Source organism: Amblyomma americanum, chromosome 1, assembly GCF_052857255.1.
Source record: "Amblyomma americanum isolate KBUSLIRL-KWMA chromosome 1, ASM5285725v1, whole genome shotgun sequence".
In the NCBI taxonomy this organism is placed as follows: Eukaryota; Metazoa; Arthropoda; class Arachnida; order Ixodida; family Ixodidae; genus Amblyomma; species Amblyomma americanum.
In genome coordinates this window covers 60391036-60409328 of record NC_135497.1, presented here as the reverse complement: position 1 = coordinate 60409328, position 18293 = coordinate 60391036, and the positions used below count along the sequence as shown (strand labels likewise).

At 49.1% G+C, this 18293-nt stretch overlaps 2 pseudogenes; one reads left to right on the top strand and one right to left on the bottom strand.

The window, feature by feature from the left end:
- Positions 1-2657: 2657 nt before the first annotated feature.
- Positions 2658-17967, bottom strand: LOC144099477 (piwi-like protein 1; annotated as a pseudogene).
- On the top strand, positions 8019-8161 carry LOC144116758 (U2 spliceosomal RNA; annotated as a pseudogene).
- Positions 17968-18293: the final 326 nt, after the last annotated feature.

Sequence of the window (18293 nt, the reverse complement as noted above, 5' to 3'; positions counted from 1 at the left end):
ATATACACTGCGCTGCGTTGACAATCGGTCTATGTGAAGCGGGCTTTCGGTATCGAAAATGAAAATTTGTTTTTGAGGAAAGGAAATGACGCAGTAACTGTCTCGCCTATCACGGCGGGCACCCGAAGCGCGCCGTAAGGGAAGGGATAAATGAGGAAGGTACAGAAGAAAGGTAGAGGTGCCATAGTGAAGGCCTCCTGAAAAATTTCGACCACCTGGGGTTCTTTAACGCATAGGAGCCTTGCGTTTCGCCTCCATAGAGAATGGGAGTTTTGAAGTAGAATGCCGACCCGGCATGAAATACACGCAGGGCAGCTAACACAAGCGGCCATGCATCTTTCTTGGTGTTTAAAGTTTTGGCACGAACAAATGAAAACTTCAGCGTGGTTAAGTTTTAGGCAGCTCTTGAACACTTCACTTTCCTATCTCATTAAGCACCAGAGCTACAGGTATCATACAATAGAGTAACACTACACAACACGAAGCGAAGAAGCCAGCCACGCAATGTTTGCATAGACAGCAGCCAGGAAGCTAGAGTAATTGTCCCATGCCAATGCTACGTCAATGAAGCGCAAGTGTTCAAGCAGGAAACTTAGTATGATTTTTATTGAACGCACTGTAAGTTACATCCAAAAGATACTGTTTGTCCAAATCTTTAGAAGTGCACAAAAGTAAAATCAAGCTGGGTAACTGCTACATATGTATGATATCCCAAATAAGAAAACATCCTGCAAGAAGCAGTTCACTGACATAAGCCCAACTTCTTTTGATACCAGTTAAACAACCTTCAATGCTTTAACACAGGAAAAAGTAAAAGCTACACACCTGACCTCACACTGCACCCGATATAACACAAACTCGGTAACTGCCAAGCTTGTTGAAACATCGGAAAGCACATGAAAAATTACGCTATACATCCTTCAATGAAATAATGCACACCTTCTATAAATCACGTAACATCAATTTTGGCATATACCAATTCTAGTCAACACCCTTCTTTCTAAAGCAATTAGCATTTTTAAGTTTTTATAATCTGAGACTTTATTTCGCATACGATGCATGCGACTGAGGTTGGTTGCTTAGCTTCTAATTTTAATACTTAATGCTCGGAAAATCCCCCTAAGCCAAGCATTTTTAGATCCCTATGTTACATAGCTGGGCTTTCATTGCCATCTGCCTGCTCCTCCAGACATACTTAGCCCTTTTGAGGCAAGAGCGTTGAAACCGATGTCGTAAACTAAGTCGTTAAGCTGAGACATCGGGGAAATGTCATTACATTCGAGATGTAGAAACCTGGAAGGATTCGGGGAGCTTTCTTGAGCATACCATAATGAAATTACGCAACTATCCAAGCCAGACCAGCAGCACTGTTTTTCATAAAGATGTTTGCAGTCGCAATTCAAATCAAAATATCTTAAAACAATATGTACATCTATGCAGGATAATTCATTGCCCACATGCTGCATGAAGAAAAATCCAAGCCAAACAATTTCAGTTCCTTAGAGTGCTTAAAGTAGCATGATTCTTCTGTTTTGAAGGCCGAGCTTCCGCTGCCGTCTGCCTATTTACTCTCACACATGACGTTAACCCTCTTGAGCGCATGAGTGTTCCAAATGGTCCCTTCAACTATGAGACTAAGCAAAGCAGCAAGCAGAGAAATGGGATTTGTTGTCACATTCTCATGCAAGAAGCTCGCAGGCTTCAGGGGGCTTTATTTACAAAATGGTAATGGCACAACTTCTTCAACCAAATCAGTTTCAGTGAAGTTTTTGTGACTTTTACAAAAACAAACTTCCAATACAAATTTAAAGCAAACTAACATTCAAAGACAACAGAACAAAAAATTGCTTTAACAACTTCTGAAAGAGAACCATATGACAACATTCACGTACAAAAAGTTTCAGTACAACTTCAAAGCAAACCGATATGTAAAGACAATGCAAAAACAAAAAAACCTGCTTGCGCAACCTGCGGCAAATTTGGAAAACAAACCAAGTACTGACAAGAAAAGGCACACAATGAAGGGAAAAAGAAAAGCAAGAAATTAGAAAGTAAACCATTGGTAGAAACAAAAGTGTTCCCGAAAAAATAAAGCAGATTTAATTGAAGCACAATGCATTACTCACCATTTCCGGAGAAAAGAAAACAGAGGCTTTCAGTCACCTTAAGACCTCACAGAGATTTGAAGATGAATCTTCAAAAAAGTAAAATAGGGAATCAAAATGCACAAAACATATCGGATTCATTGCTCTCCTACGGTAAAGCGCAAAAAATGTGCCATCTAGTACAGATAAACTTTGAATCAGTGAGCTTTGCTGCCACGCAACACCTCCTACAGCGAAAGCCTCAGGCATGAACCTTTCCACAAACAATCATCTGACACGCCCTTCACATCGCCAGTGAGTTTTCACCTGAAAAAGCAACCCTTACTTGAGAGCCATGTTAAGGCTGAACCCCTCCCTGCTTCTATTAGACGCCGGTGCTTCGTTCATGAACTGCCATGGGAACATGCGGTGGTCGATCACACACACCTGCTTAGCCTCTTTCCGTGCTCCTTAGATGCTGTGCGCAGGTCTCCAGATGGAGGCAGAGGGCGTAAACCTCCCTTCCCACCTTCCTCACACCGGTGAACGTCGGCAAACCCCGAACCGTGCAGTTTAGAGGTAAAAGAGGGTAGAGGAGAGGCGCGGGTTGTGCTCCGCGTGCAGCGACTGGCCGGCCAGGAAGGCCAGCTTGTGAGCGTACTGGCACGGGGCCGGCACGCGGATGGTGCCCGGCCAGTTGAAGTACAGGGGCGTCAGCTTGTAGGCCAGGCGCTGCATGTGGTCCGGCTTGAGGCCCGTCGTGTCCTAAATGACGTTGTAGATGGTTGGGGCCACGGTGCCCTGGCGCACGCTCTGCGACACCAGGAAGAAGTCGTAGCGCTCGAGGCGCGTCACCTCGCTGTCGACCATGGTGCCCGGCGGCGGGTTAGTCACGTGCTCACGGCTCGGCAGGAAGAAGCGCGTCGAGATGCGCTTGGTAACCACCACGAAGGCCAGCTTGTGGTTCACGCCAGGGAAGAGCCCTTGCAGCGAGGCCACGATCGTATTGATCTCCCACTCCATCACCTGCGCCGCGCACACCCGAGACACGCTTCAGTCGCGCCCACTGCCGCCACCAGCACCACCTGCCAGTGCATTTCTGCTGACCGCAGAGGGCATTGGAACTTACCAAAAAGTGATTGCGCGATTGGTGGCTCAAAACTAGAGAGGTGACATAAGGTTAAAAGTGCAGGACTGAAAACGGAGGATTGTGAGACCAATTTATAACACAGTTAAAACTGATTATAAGACTGCCGCACCCGCATTGGGGGAATTTGTGAGCAGACACCTCCTCGCCCCTCTTTGCCACTCTTTGCCTAAATTAGGCTCCACCATTGCCCATTTTGATTTTAATAACTTTGTGCCACGCTTCGTTTCCAAATCTGGCGTCATGCGTCGCTCCGTCTTCAATTCCGGTTTTTCAGATTTGGCGGTACACATTAGCTCCGCCCACTTGCGGTGTTTTCGAATTTCACGCCACTTTGCCCCGGCCCCGCTCACTTTCTGAATATTTTGGCTCTAATAAATTACCCCACATGCACCTCATTCTTTCCCCTGAGAGATTTTTTGATGCTGAATATTTTTGGCTCTAATAATTTACCCCACATGCACCTCATTATTTCCACTGCGAGATTTTTTGATGCTGAACGTTGTCGTGATGACAAGATCGAAATGACACGAAACCGCGAAAAATGCCACGCTATTTTTATCCAATAACGAAAAAAACCGATCCGGAGCCAATTGCGCATGCGCTACCCAGGGCTCCAAGTAGCGGCATATAGTAACCAGGAGCTTCACCAGGAGCTTTCACTCAAGCTCCAGTGGCAGCCGTGTATATGTAGATTGATGAAACGTGGTGGAATCGCGCGCGTAAGTCTAATCTGCTTATCGCCACTTGCTCGGGATTCCAACATCGAATTTACTTGTTGCACGTCATACAGCCTCTGGCATCTCATGTGGAAACCACCAAAAACATTAGGCTAAAACTTTCGATTACCGCACTGTATTGCCGCGAGCCTGGTCTCCAGCAAGACGCGCATGCCTGTCACATACTTTCTAGCCATGATGACATCCTCATGGAAAATCGGCCGCCCACGCAGGTGCCATATGTAAAATTTCAAATCTCTACACATTTTGTCATGCTATTCGGAACTCCCGGGAATCAAATCATTGCGTACGTACATGGCAGATGCTCAGAGCTCCAGCCTCATGATTCTTAATCCTATTCTACTAGTCCGAAATTCAGCAAGCCTTGCGATAAAAAGTTACCGTCTTGAAGAAAATCGAAGTTTACTGTGGAATAATAGCTTTCTGTAATCACTACAACGCCTCGGCAAAAAAGTTAAGCGTGGTCCACTACTGCACTTTCCTGCTTGATCACACTTGCAACACGGAGGCCGCATCATCTCCAGCGGACACGAAATGTAAAAATACCCGCGTAGTTTGCAATCTAAATGCAAGTTAAAGAACAGCTTGTAAATATGAGCCACCGGTGGTCTAAATTATCCCCGTGCCCTCCACTACACCATATCTCGCAGCTTTCATGCAGCTTTGGTACGCTCAGTGCCAAACGTTTTTAGGTGATTGAGTATACATCTCGTTCGGTCGAAAAGCCGTCGTCGTATTCGGCCCCTCGTGTCGAAAATATTTGGGGCTGCGTAAAACATATCTTACCGTGCCAAGCGTTTTCCGCACAATGCTCCGGATTGTCTCTTATGATTCAGCGTTTCGCGCAGCATAAATGTACTAAGTTCGAGCTTAGCTCGCGGCAGGAATTATACCCGGCGTTTTATAATTGGGCTGTGTAAAAACTCCTATCAAGCCAATTTGCTGTTCTACCGATCGACGATTCACTGTTGTGGGCTAGGCGATGAAGAGGTAATGAAATAATTCAGTTTATTTGAAAAATTGGTACATTAAAGAAAAGAATAAAATGTAAGAAGCGGTGTTCAAAGACGTCAAATTTCTATGAATAATAAGCTAATGCTTGACAATGCTAGTTAAGACAATATAGGATGTGTAATTGATCAATAATTCATCTGAAACAATTGAAAAATAAAAATGCGTTCAAAGGTGTCAAACTGCTGAGAATGGAGAGCCTAACAAACTCCGCTGTCGCGTTACACCGTTAAAGCGAAGCTTACGTGTCCTCTCCAATTTTTTTAATGTGATAGAATTAAATGGGCCATGAACGGGAAAACTCGCCAGCAGTTGTCTACGTGAAGCACCCACCTTAAAGGGGCTTCCCTCTCTCCACCCTCCACCTGTCAACTGTCCCCTTGCAGGGGAGAGGAGCAAGACGTGGGTCGATGAATGAGGATAAGCAGCAGACCCATGCTCAGAATACATAGCCTAACAAAGAACGATGTGTGCGAAATTGAAGCTTCCTGGATCCACTCCTTCTGGCATAGGTCGGGAAGAACAACGTGGCTCTCCACCGGTGGCTCTGTTCGAAACGGCCACCTTCCTGTGTAGAGGTATTCCTTAAAAAATCTCCTTTAGACAGTCAATAGACTGACCATAGACTTTTGTCTATAAAGTCTATAGACTGGTTATGGACAAATGCTATGGCCTGTTCATAGACTTCTGTCTATAACGTCTATAGACTCTGTGGACAAATGCTAGAGAAAAGTCTGTAGGCAATAATAATCCTATAGGCAGTTTATGCATATTCTATATGTTTATGACCATACACATTTAGTTGACATTTTTCTGTAGACAGCCTATAGAGTATGAATAGACAAAAAATATATATCTTTAGGGAACAACAGTCTCTATAACATGTTTATAGACTATCTATAGAAAATGTTTGTAAGGGATATCGCATAACCACTCCCGCACTGCGCCGGTAGTGGTACGAGGACTCGCCGCAATCTCAGATTTTGCATAGAAAGCAACAGGAGTAGACTGGGTAGTGGAAGACAATAGACTCAGAATGGATTGTATGGGTTTAAGGTAACAAAGAGAGTTACGCTATGAGGGACGCCGTACTGAAGGGCTCCGGAAATCTCGCATGTTCGACACCACTACAGTTACAGCGCAAAATGCCTGCACTACGAAACTTCATTACACTAGTCATGCACCTACATTATTTGACTATATTTACATAATACTGCAGATGTCGAATGGTCCAGGAAGGATGGGCAAAAACTAGAAAGATTCGGCATTCGTAAAGCCAAGAAATAACATTACAGTTCAATGGTCACGGTACAAATATTGGAGAGAACATTTAAGCACCGCCTTAACGACATGACGCGAAAGCATAAAAGGCTGATTCCTATATATGCAGAAGGTGATTCTATACTTTCATAGAAACATGGGACTCCTCATACCCATCCTGGCGCAGTGGTGCAGCGGTTAAGCAATGAGAAACGTGCCTGCGCCCTTCTGCGCCCCAGGTTTCTCTTTTCGAGCAACCAATCATTAACTGCCATCTGCGATGATGGGTAGCTTGCTCCCTATCCGGTAGGCAGGCTGCGACGACGCCGCAAGGCCACGTGACCTAGATGGCCCACCTGCCTCCTGGGTTGCTCAGTGGGCACCACCTGCCAGAGTCATGCTCGTGACTTTACTTACGTTTGTCAAGGACACGTCGGTATGCAATGAAGGTCAAATTCACCAAAAGTTTTCACGTGACCACGGTACATTACAGCGAAAGTGTGTGCGTAGCGCCCGAATAGATACCTATACTTTCGACTCTTATACGTGCTAGTATTGCGGCATGATTTGAATACATTCTAGGGGCCACCAGCTTGATGGAGAATGTTAATAGTGGTGCCAAATGACTTGACACGTTCCGGAGGACAAAACTGGAAATTGAGGTGAAGCCCCAAACACGTGCGAGATTCGCAGCGACGACCTTCTCGTCCCAAACCGTACAATCCAAGGATGTTCAGGCGACAATTGCGGCCGAACCGCCTATCGGAGGGGGTTGCGGTTGGTGTCAAACGATTCGTCCTGTTGTACTGAACACGTTTAAATATTCATTATCTGACATAACGAGGGAATATACCTGATATAGAGAAGCTGGCTATAAACTGCAAAAGTAGTGCAAAATCCATGAGGTAGACGGAGCTGCTTGCGTCTCAGAAGGGATGTTTCCGGAAACGAAACATTCGCGAACGTTCGTATTTACTCATAACGTTTGCTGAGCACAACGATGCAAATACAGAGCTCCCGTTGCTAACACTCTAAGTCGAGCACTGGGGCAGCGTTGGCGGAGAATGTTTTCGCTCACAACTATAACGCCGGGTGTCCTGGGTAACGAGGCCCCTGACGCTGTCGCGTTAATACTGCAGGTAAACAGAGTACCACGATAAATGCTCACCTGGGGGATCTGTCCGTCGGACACCCCGTCGCGGAAGAAGATGATGCGGTCGGGCGAGGCGCCATCGTTGCACTGCGAGTACTTGCGCAGTGCATCGCGCAGCAGCGAAGGGAGTGATTTGGCCAGCCCCTCGAGGGTGTCGTGGAAGCAGACGCGCTGGTACCAGCGCGTCAGACTCTTGTTCATCCTGGCCACGAAGGCACCCGCAGAGCGATTGGGCGTGCTCGAGTCCGGGTAGGTGTCGTAGCCGATCACCATGGTGCTTGACCAGCGGGATCTCCAGGCACCAGGCCTCACCGCCCAGATTGCAGTTCAGCTGCACCGCCACCTTGGTGGCCACCGAGTGGATGTTCCTGCGGTTACCGATGGTGCGGGCGAGGATAACCTGGAAAGTGTACCGAAAACAATGAGGGCCATCGTCACCATTATGCACTGTACTGCATTTGCCATGACTTTGCTTTCCTCAGTCTACTTGCATTATCTGACCCTACCGCTCCTTGCTACGTTAACACATACACGTCGACCAACTTTCACAACTAGACAACCCTCGCATCGTTCTTGGCGTAAGTGTTTACAGCGCAGGGAAAAGAGGCAACAGCTAATCTTGTATCGATGTCCGGACCCCGTAATGTATCTGTTACGGGTCCAATTGAACTTATTTTTGGAAATGTGGCGGAGAGTTTGAAGGATCCTTCACTCCCGCCACCGGTTGGCCCGGTATTGCACTACCTCCGGGATCGCCCTTGTCTTTACCGCGTCTTTACTATCCTGTACTCCTATCCCATCTTTCAACTCTCCTACTATCTGCACCTGGTAGCTCGGCTTGCGCCAGTGAGCAGGCCTGCGCAATTTTCTTTTCTTTCTTCCTGGCAACAACAGACAGACAGATAATCTTGACAGTAATACAGATTACAGCACGACCAACTGGACAGTGAAGCTCTTGGCCAGAGAATTACTCGGTGCTCACCACGTGAAATGAAGTGATTATTCTCTTTGCGCACAGCGTTCTCGCCAGTTGTGACTCATTGGAGCCTCCATTTATACAAATGAAACTAACCGAAGAACAACTGAAATGAGCTAATTCTAAATTATTTCAGTCCTAAAAAAGCACACCACACCATTTCCCTATTTTCCTTACAAAGGGCGAAGGGAACACACATTCCAACTGATTGCAATTCTGTTTCAAGGAAGCTGGGCTCGGCGCTCTATAATAATCATAATAATAAATCTTGTTGGCATCAAATACAATATACAGGATGCCAGAGGTCTGCAGAAAAAGCTGTCATGAAGACCACTTGACGAAGCCACAGGCCCCCCTGTACAATGGTCATCTTACAGTATACAAAAACAGACTCGTGATAAGTCTTGAAAGTGAATCCAGAGTTTTTACTGGATCTCGCTCCCCACTTCGGGCGACAAAGAACAATAGCCTCGGCTGGCCTGCGTGTGGAGGCCGAGGTCGACGCAGGCCTCCTTCTTGATGATGTCGTAGCGGTCCTTGCGGCTGTTGGGAAGCACGATCAAAGCCAGCTCAATATTGCCCCCTATGGCAAGCTGGCGCAGGGCATACACGAAGCCTGAGGGCCGGTGGTCGTCCAGCAGCACCAGGCGCGGTTGCCTGATATTGAGGCCCATGGGCGGGCACACGGACATCAGGGTGCGCACGAACTCTGTCACGTTGGCCTCCTCGCACCGGTGGCAGAAGACAATCCACGACTCGACAGCGACAGCCACGTGCAGCGGCCGGTAGCGCGTCTCGCGCGAAAAGTCGGCCGTGGCCACGCTGTAGCGGTACGTGTTGCTGCCCTGCATCACCTTCTCGGCCTACAGCACGCGGGCGTCGATTTTGACGAGTGAGTCGTCGAACCGGATACCTCAGCGGTCCATATCGTTGCGGATAGCCTCGTTGTTGTTGATGCGCTCCATGAACACGAGCAGGTTCCGCCAGCGTTTGGAAGGCTCCACGCGTGTGTGCCGAGGCATGTCCCGCATCACGGTCACGTTGGCCCGCAACTGCGAGGGAATTATGGGCCCTTTAGACAGCAATTGCGGTTTGCGGCCTATGGCCGCCCCTAAGCAATTAACTCAGGCTATGAGGGACGCCGTAGTGGAGGGTCTTCGGATAATTTCTCCCACCTGGAGTTCGTTAACGTGCGCTGACAATGCGCGGTACGCGAGCCTCCACAAATTTGCCTCCATCGAAATGCGACCGATGCGGCAGGGATCGAGCCCGTGTCTTTCAGGTCAGCAGGCGAGCACCATAACCAGTTAGCCACGCGGCTTGCGGACAGCGGCACTTCTCTGGGTGGCTCCAATGGTTCAGAGTTCGCCAAAGATTTTCGGTCGGGCCCCAGAAGGCCCGTATACCCATTATATGCAAAACCAGTTTTACAAATAGTGCAAACTGGACTTTGTAGGAGCACATATGTGCTCTTAGCGACCACGACACAGCGCGGGTTCCGCATTCTGCAAGTTCCCACCAAGTGCATACAACCATGTGGGCATGGCTTAAACTGGGCACACTTTATGGTTCTACAAGGGACGTAAAAGATGCTGACGCCTTCCCGTCCCCAAGCCCGTTGCTCCAAAAACGTTTGTAGCGCCTTCAAATCAACTGGGCCAAAAACCTTATGAAAAAGATGCACAAACCCCCAATTCTGCTTTCCAACCTTTCAATAATAATTTCAGGTTTTCAGTAGATACCAAGTCCTATGCATTTTGCAGTACCATTTCGTAATCCAGTAAAACCTTGTCAAGTCAGCTCAGTGTGTACTCGCAAGAGCAATACGTGAGCAATACGTGAGGAAGTTGCAGCACGATATGTCCCGCCTCCGCTTCCATTGAGCCTCATATCTTGATGCCCGATCACGGCGCAGCGGCTTATCGTGAACGTTTCGGTTAACGCGTACCAATCACGGAAAACGCTGAAGGAATATCTCGTAGCACACCCACGAGTACGCCACGCATTGTAAGGAAGCAAGCTTCACGGGTAATACGTCGATACGGATACAGCGTAGCACGCTTGATGCTACTGACACACTCGGAGAGCGAGCACTTATGTGACCTAACAAAGCACCTCTCCTTCGCCCGCGGGGTGGGAGGAAAGAGAGCGAAGCTCCGGATGCTTACCACCGCGGAACATAACGCCTGCGAAGTGCTCGTAAAAGTTTATATTGGAGGGGTACTCTAGAAACTGTCGCCTTTTGCATGCTTAGAGACAGACAGTACATTTGAGGCGTCAATACAGCGTTGTCCGATAGGGACACTGCTGCCTCTGTCGAAACGCCATCGAGGAAACTTAAGACGGGCTTCTCCTGTTCAACCAAAACGGCGGCCGAGGCCTAGCAGAGAAATCAGCCGGCGTCTAGTGGGGAAATTTAGAGCCGATTGAAAGGCCCTGGAAGATGCGCTAGAATAGCCTCGATGCATATAACAGAATAACGAATTTATGTGGTCATGCGCGAATAAAAATGACAGAGAATTTTCGCCTAAATTCTATAAATGTGGAAAAGCAGAACTGCGTAAACCCTAGCCACTCAGATGCAACTGCATGAAAAGACACGGCACGGCATGAGCGGTTGATCATGTGACTCCGACCCTGATGGCTGTCGCGCGCTGTGAGCAGGGACGGCGGAGCGCGCTGGTGACGCTTTATGCCTGAGAGCATTGGCCAAGCGGTGGCGCTAGGTCTGTAAATGATAGCGGAACCGTCGGCATTGATGGCACAAAGCCACAAACAGCGCAAGATCTTGCTCCAGGATAACCCATCATAATAGTGTTTCCAGACTAAAACGGAAGAGTACGGTATTTGGGGTTTAACATCCCATAGCAACACAAGCCATGAGGGATGCCGTAATAGCGGGATTAAAATAATTTAAATCACCTGGGTGTCTAACAGCGTCCGCGTGTTCCATCCTTGATGCCATTACCCTAATATTGACGCAGTACAAGGGCAATATGATAGTAATATGACGTAACCTGAAAAACACGTCAGGTGTCGCCACGCAGCTGTCACGGCCGCGTTTCGGGCTGGAATCAATCGGCGCGTACCGAAGTGAACCTGCCCGTTCCGAGGACACTTTCGGAATACACCCTCAAGTGTCCACGCCACGAAGCAAAATATCAATCGCAAATTGAGGGAGTTTAAGCTCCGCATTTAATGTCGACCACCCGGGATTCTTTAACGCCCTCTCACATCGCGCAGTACATGGACACGTTCCACGTTTCGCCGACATTGAAGCGCGCAGCCTTCAGGCCAGGTCTTAGGGCTCAGTAGCCGAGCGCTCTAACCACAGGCCAACCGCGGAGGGTGGGGTAGCATAACATTCACAGCAGACGCACTCTACCCTAAACAGGACGACTGGTACTTCAGCAGAGCAGACCGGCGCATTCGATAGACGACATCGCGAATGACGGTGGCAGATGGTAAAAATGAACTGCGACAGCTATGTTCCCGTTCTCCCGAGCGCTCTCCTGGCTCTTATCCTGTAAGCAACTGGTGGCACTTATTCTATAAAAGCTCACTAAGCAGAGCTACCCTGAAAAGCTTAACCACTTAATCAGCGAAAGCTGTCATTCCTTTCGTTTAGCTCTGCATTTGACCCTGGAATCTACTTTGTCAATCATAAGCGGTAGAAAAATGCGGTTTTCCTCCGTTCCAGGGCCCCCTTGCGACCACTGGCGTTGGCCGGTGGTTCTCACAACCTTCTTTGCGTGACAATTCAAGGAGTCGCAGATAAAAAAGGGATATTCTCCTCACTGCACTGTGGAGCCGCTCACTCCATTGTCATGAGAATCGGCCGACGCTGTTGGCTGGAAGGAAAACCTTTGACGGGCAGAAGCCGCTTCGTTCTTGAGGTGTATCCGACTGCAGCCGTGGTCATATGAATAAGTGAAATCTGATCTAGCGACCTATCACCTCCCACATTCTCTGCCGTTCCTCTCCTACTTGCCCTCCTCCTCTCCGCTTATGCGAAAAGCTGGATTTCCCTCCTTGCAATCCGCAACCTGTCAACTGTGTTCAGCAGGTAACAATTGAATTGAATTGCATTAAGCTCCTAAGGCTGACGCTGTTGTAGATCACGCGGTAGAATGCAGGGCTTTATGGCCAAACTACATCTATATATCACCTGCCACTTTAACAGCTGACGCTGGCAAAAAAGAGACAAACAGCCGTATACGTTTCGAACAGCCATATAGGCATTGTTGGTCTATAGTTCCTAGCTCTATGGCTGGAAGATTAGAATTGCCATGAGGTTTGTCATTTGACAAATTGACAAACGTTTAGGTATGCCGCGCATTAAAAGAGAACGAAGGTTGACTGTTACGCTGTTCAACATAGCACACTTTCCGCTTTCCGCACCACGCCGTCACTGTAGAGCCCCTTTTCGTCGTGCCGCTGCACCTCATCCTCTACACCACACTGCGTAGTATTTGCAAGTATTCAAGCTCGCCGTGTGGCGCATCAATGCCCTGATCCCTCCCCGCCTCCTCCTTAACCCCCCCCCCCCTCTAGGCTGTGCGGACATCTACGGCCAAGTCACGAAAACAGGTGTTAGACCCATTATAAACAGCGGCCGCTGTAGAAAAGGTCAAACAGCACTACATTCGAACCAACTGCCCACCTCGTCAGTGAGTCCCGTCAGGACACACAGCTCCGGCACCAGGTAGATGTTTTGCGTGCGGCCGGCGCGCAAATCCTTTTCCTTGGGACGGCACACCAGCAGGGGCTGGCGCATGTCGCGAATGCGCTTCTCCTAATGGTCCTGCACAAGGCATCGCCCAAAGACAGACGGTGTCGGTCGTACCTGCAGCTATACTGCTAAGCGCACGAACTCTCACATACACTGGGCTTTGCAACACATGGATAAATGTTTGTGAGGCAACGAAATGATCTCAATAACAGATAGCTAGTTGTTTGGCACAGAAAAACGACATCAAAGGAAGGAAAACGTGATACAGTCAGAGGCGGCTGAGCCAGGTAAAGAGACAAAGTTGGAAAAATTCGGGGACCACTTCGGAGTGGACCCTCCTGGCATAATAGATTGGAAGAACTATCTGATGTGATGATGACCACGCCATCAGTTAATTCACCACTTTGCACAGAACCTATAACATGGCACTAGTAGCAACACGTACCCGGTAGTAGTCGGCATACGTCTTGGGCCCCTCCTTGGTTTCAAAGGTGCAGGCCGGGTTCTTGTCCCAGTCAATGTCGTCCGCCCTGTAGGTCTTGTTGTTGTAGGGTGTCATCACAATGCAGCCGGCCACCCGTTTCACGCACTCGTCCTTGTAGTTCGGGACGTGCTGGATCTGAGACATGAGGTCGAAGACGCTGTCGCGACGCAGCACCTTGTACAGCGTGTCCGTCACCAACATGACGCCCGACTCGTACTGACCGATGGCCGCGACGAGCCCCTGCCACAGCTCGAGCCCGTACTGAGGTATGCTCGCCACAGCGCGCCTGTCGAAGAAGTGCCGGTTGATCTGCACGAAGTCCAGGCGCTCCAGGTTGCGGCGCATCTGCGTGTTGAACAGGCGCAGCAGCTCCGGGTCTAACGGGGCCAGTTCCTGGACCCACTTGAAGCGGACGCAGGTGATCACGCCGTCGGTGCGCCGCTGCGATATTACCTCGGTGATGTCCTGGTCCAGCCGCTTGGGCGACTTCAAGTCAGACATGCCGTCGAACACGAGGCACTTGTCGAACATGTGCATGAAGTCCACGAGCAGGGCGCGCCGCATGCGACTAGACTTCACCGTCGGAGTGAACTCCACGTGGTACTTGTGTATGCAGCATTGAGGCATGCAAAGCAGCTGGAAGTAGTTGGCCAGAACCTTAATCGGGCTGCCCGAAGTGCCCCTCTTGTTATCGATATGCACAGGCCGCGTTTCGATGACGGCGAACTCGTCGCGGCGACGCCGGGTCTCTGGGCGGCCGCAGTCGCCATTCTCGGCCGGTGTGACGGCCGCTGCAAACTGGAACTGCTGCAAGCAGACATAAAGAGAAAAGGATGGAGACAGCTTTGCACACAAAGCTGGCGCACACAATACGAATATACTTAAATTTACAAGAATGCACTAAATCTGCTTAAGAGCGCAATTACGAAACCCTTCCCCTGTCCTCTGTTTCTTCCCTCCATTTTTCATCCGCAGCGGTGGCTGAGCGAATAGAGCGCTCGATTATCTTGCCGGAGTACCCTGGTTCGATTAGTCATGGACAGTCGCGTTTCGGTGAAGGCGAAATGCAAAAGTCGCCTCTGTGCTGTGCGAAGTCGGTGCAAGTTAAAGATCCCAGGCTGGTAAATATTATTCCGGAGATCTCCTAATGGAACCTCTTACTTCCTTTCTTCTTCTACTCCCTCTATCACTTCCCTTACAGCGTGTTAGTGTGTGCGCCGATGTATGTGAGACAGTTGCTTCGTCATTTCATTATGTCAAATATCAACTATCCCTCTATTTTTCAATATTTTTATTATTCGTCGTCATTTCTGTTAACTTTTACTATTTCATTTTTGTAATTTGTAATTTTTGTTTTTATTTCTCTGTATATATTTTAACCATTTCTATCTTATTTCATTGCGTATACTTTAACTGCTTGTGAACTGTTGCGTAGCTTTTTACATTTATTTACCACACAACTTAAGATTGACAGTTCGTGCTAAAAATTTCCGTCCACGACATCCGTCCACGGCACTCATGAGAGAAGATAGGCTTACGCCTTAACTCATACTACTGTTGAGGTGATCAACGAGGTGATGTTTAATACTGCAACAACCCGTACAACCCTCACATCAGACACGCACAGATGTTAAAACACTCCTAATCTTTTTGACTGCCGGAAACAGGTCCGAGCAGTATGACTGCCAACCACATCAAACTGAGGCTCTAAAGCGCGAAAAGTGCCTACAGTGTGGGCATCGCATATTAAAAGGCTAAGAACAACTTTCTGCCGCAGCTGCACTTGTGCAGCCACCCTTCCTGAACAAGTGCCGCATCCCTGCACCCCGTGGTGCTACCACATCGGAGGGGACCACCCCCTTTCAATACAAGGTGCTCTATCCGACAGCGAAGGACCGAGTTTGTATACAGGTGGCCTATAGTCACTGAAGTCATCTTCGCTGAACGCTGGACCGTATCCTTGCAACCGACACCCATTTTGACGCGCAAAAGCCACAACCTCATCCTACCTCACTCCATAGCACTCCGGCCCCATCCTCCCCTGAACACAGATCGGAAGGGGCACCGACACTCGACCTGCCTCATACGGCAACTTGGGTCTTCCGTCATACAGAAACTTGGGCCAGACTAGAACGATTTCCACTGCAAATAACCTCACCGCAATCCCCTTCCCGATCACATCCAACACCTGCGCCGCGGAACAAGCGGACAGCAGCTGAGGTCTTACCATCCAATCCCACGTTCATTGATTGGAAAGCTCACCTTGTTCTAGTGCGGGCTGCCCAAGTCAACAACTGCTCAGCCAGGTGTCATCTTCAGCCAGGAACCATCCTGGCCCTCTCCCTGTCCTTGTACCACCCAAGCTAACTTCATCCAACCACCCTTCATCAAGTACTTGCCTCGAACAGCAATGAGCCGCATTTAAGATGTGTTTGGCATCATGCAAACAACAAATTTCGTGCATAACGCAAGGCATAACCAGCCTGAAATCAATGGTCGCGAACATAATCAAAGTCATCAATCCTCTCGTCTCCCGCATTTTCAGGAGGCGATCTATAATTTTTGAGGACACAGGAAAGACTGGGATAGGAGGGCAATTTGTTTATGTAGTCACGCCGGCCTCCTTTATGTATAACTATGACTTTAGCTATCTTCATGCTATGAGTGAATTAAATCTTCCTTACACAGCAACAACTCACATGGCTCGCTTCTACCTAAACAACTTACACGAAGCTTCTCTCCACCTCCCCAGTCAAAATCAGACTACATGACACCGGTCTCTTCCTACCTCTTACCTGCCTTCCTGGCGTTCACCGGAAACGACAAATTGCATGATTATCCGGCGCCTTCCAAGGGACGCTTGGCTACTTCATCAATTCAGCCTTTCCCCATTCGATCTCTCTCATCACGTTACCAACCCCCGTCTCATCTAACCTGGAGTTTGTCCCCTCCCCCATCGCACGACATCAAGGCTAGACGAAGACAGGCGGCTTGTACGCGCGACACATCACACAACTCCGTGCCGCAACCAGACGGTGGCGTACAATGAGGCGGTGGTCTTATATTCACACAGACTGGAGCTACAACAAGCATTATGTGTACAGCGCCACACGCTCACGTCTCACATATACACCTCCAGCCCATACGGTCAATCTCCTAATGCTTAAAACCTGGAAACAATCCCAGCTGTGCACACCATACAGTCATTCACTCAGTTACCCCAGCATCAGTATACACAATATACACGGGCAATGTGGATATGCTATTCTTTGTCTTCCAAAGCGAACAATCCCGGCGGACCTATACGACGACCTCAGTGAGGCCGTGCATACCCCCGGCACGGTGACAGTTAGGCCGATTTCTGGCCATGCTGGGACCGCAGGAAAGGAGGTCTCTTCATTTTGCCCGCGAAAACATGGCAAAGGTGACATCTGCACACCACGGCACCATCTTAGCGTAGAATAGCACCATTTCCTGTTGAAGCATCTTCTCGTCATTAGATTAATGCGCTAAGACGTTTAATGTATACGGGCGAACATTGGCAAGTTGTCTTCTTTGTCACCACTGTGAAATGGCGGATTGAGAGCCAACTGAGCGTTTATCTTTATTTCATTATCTAGAGTTAAAGAATTTGAGAGCGACATGCATATGCGATTAGTTCTGAGCAACGCTTTTAAGTTCTTGAGTAGCACTACGACGCGAATCCCAGTTAACGGGCCTTTAACAGGTGTTGTTATAAATTGACTCCAATTGCATATTCTTCCGCTCCCTCAATACTTTGCACATTCCGCGTTCACCCTCCCCTGTCTACGGTAACAGCTCTTCGGACGGTTTTCCGGGACAGCCATATTTCAGTTGCGAATTACTACTACTACGACGCAAAACCCAGGAGTGCTGCCGCGGTGCCCAGTGGTCATGGAGCTCGGCTGCTGACCCGAAAGACGCGGGTTGGATCCCGTCCGCCATGGTCGAATTTCCATGAACGCGAAATTCTAGAGGCCCGTGTACTGTGCGATGTTAGTGCACATTAAAGAACCCGAGGTGGCCAAACTTTCTGGAGCCCTTCACTGCGCTCATAGCCTCAGGCGCTTTGAGACGTTAAACCACATTGACCTTGGCCTAAAACATAGGCAACGGCCCTTTAAGATCTGTCGCTGTAAACAAGAGATAACTTACCCGCGGTACCACAGCTGAAGGGGCCAATGCCGCCATCTGCTGGAGGTGCGCCCCGTGTCCGATGGCCATGCTGTCGATGGAGAACGACAGGCCCTCCACGCTGTCGAGGGCGGGCATCGACGGCGCCACCGAAGGCACCGGCAAGGGCACCGTCGCAGGCCCCCAAACACCAGGCGTCCTTGGCAAAGCCGCTGGCGGCGCCATGGCAGCAGGAAATTGAGGCACCGTAGGTGCCGCCTGTGCTCCGGGCAGTACAACCACAGCCCGTGCCCTGCCGCGCGAACGGCCGCGAGCGCGACCGGTGGGCGGAGGTGCTTGATCGCCTGTGTTTCTGTCCATCTGGTGTAAAGAAATACGGAAACGAAGACATTGAGGGTGAAAAAGCGTGTGGACGGGGCCAGTGCAAAAAGAAGAGTCGTCGGAAGAAGACGTGTGTATTGCCTCTTGAATATAGCCAATGTTTTTGTTATCGTTAAACAGTTTGTCCCTGTGTAATTTTTCCGCTGTTATTCGAACCCCAAAAGTTTTAA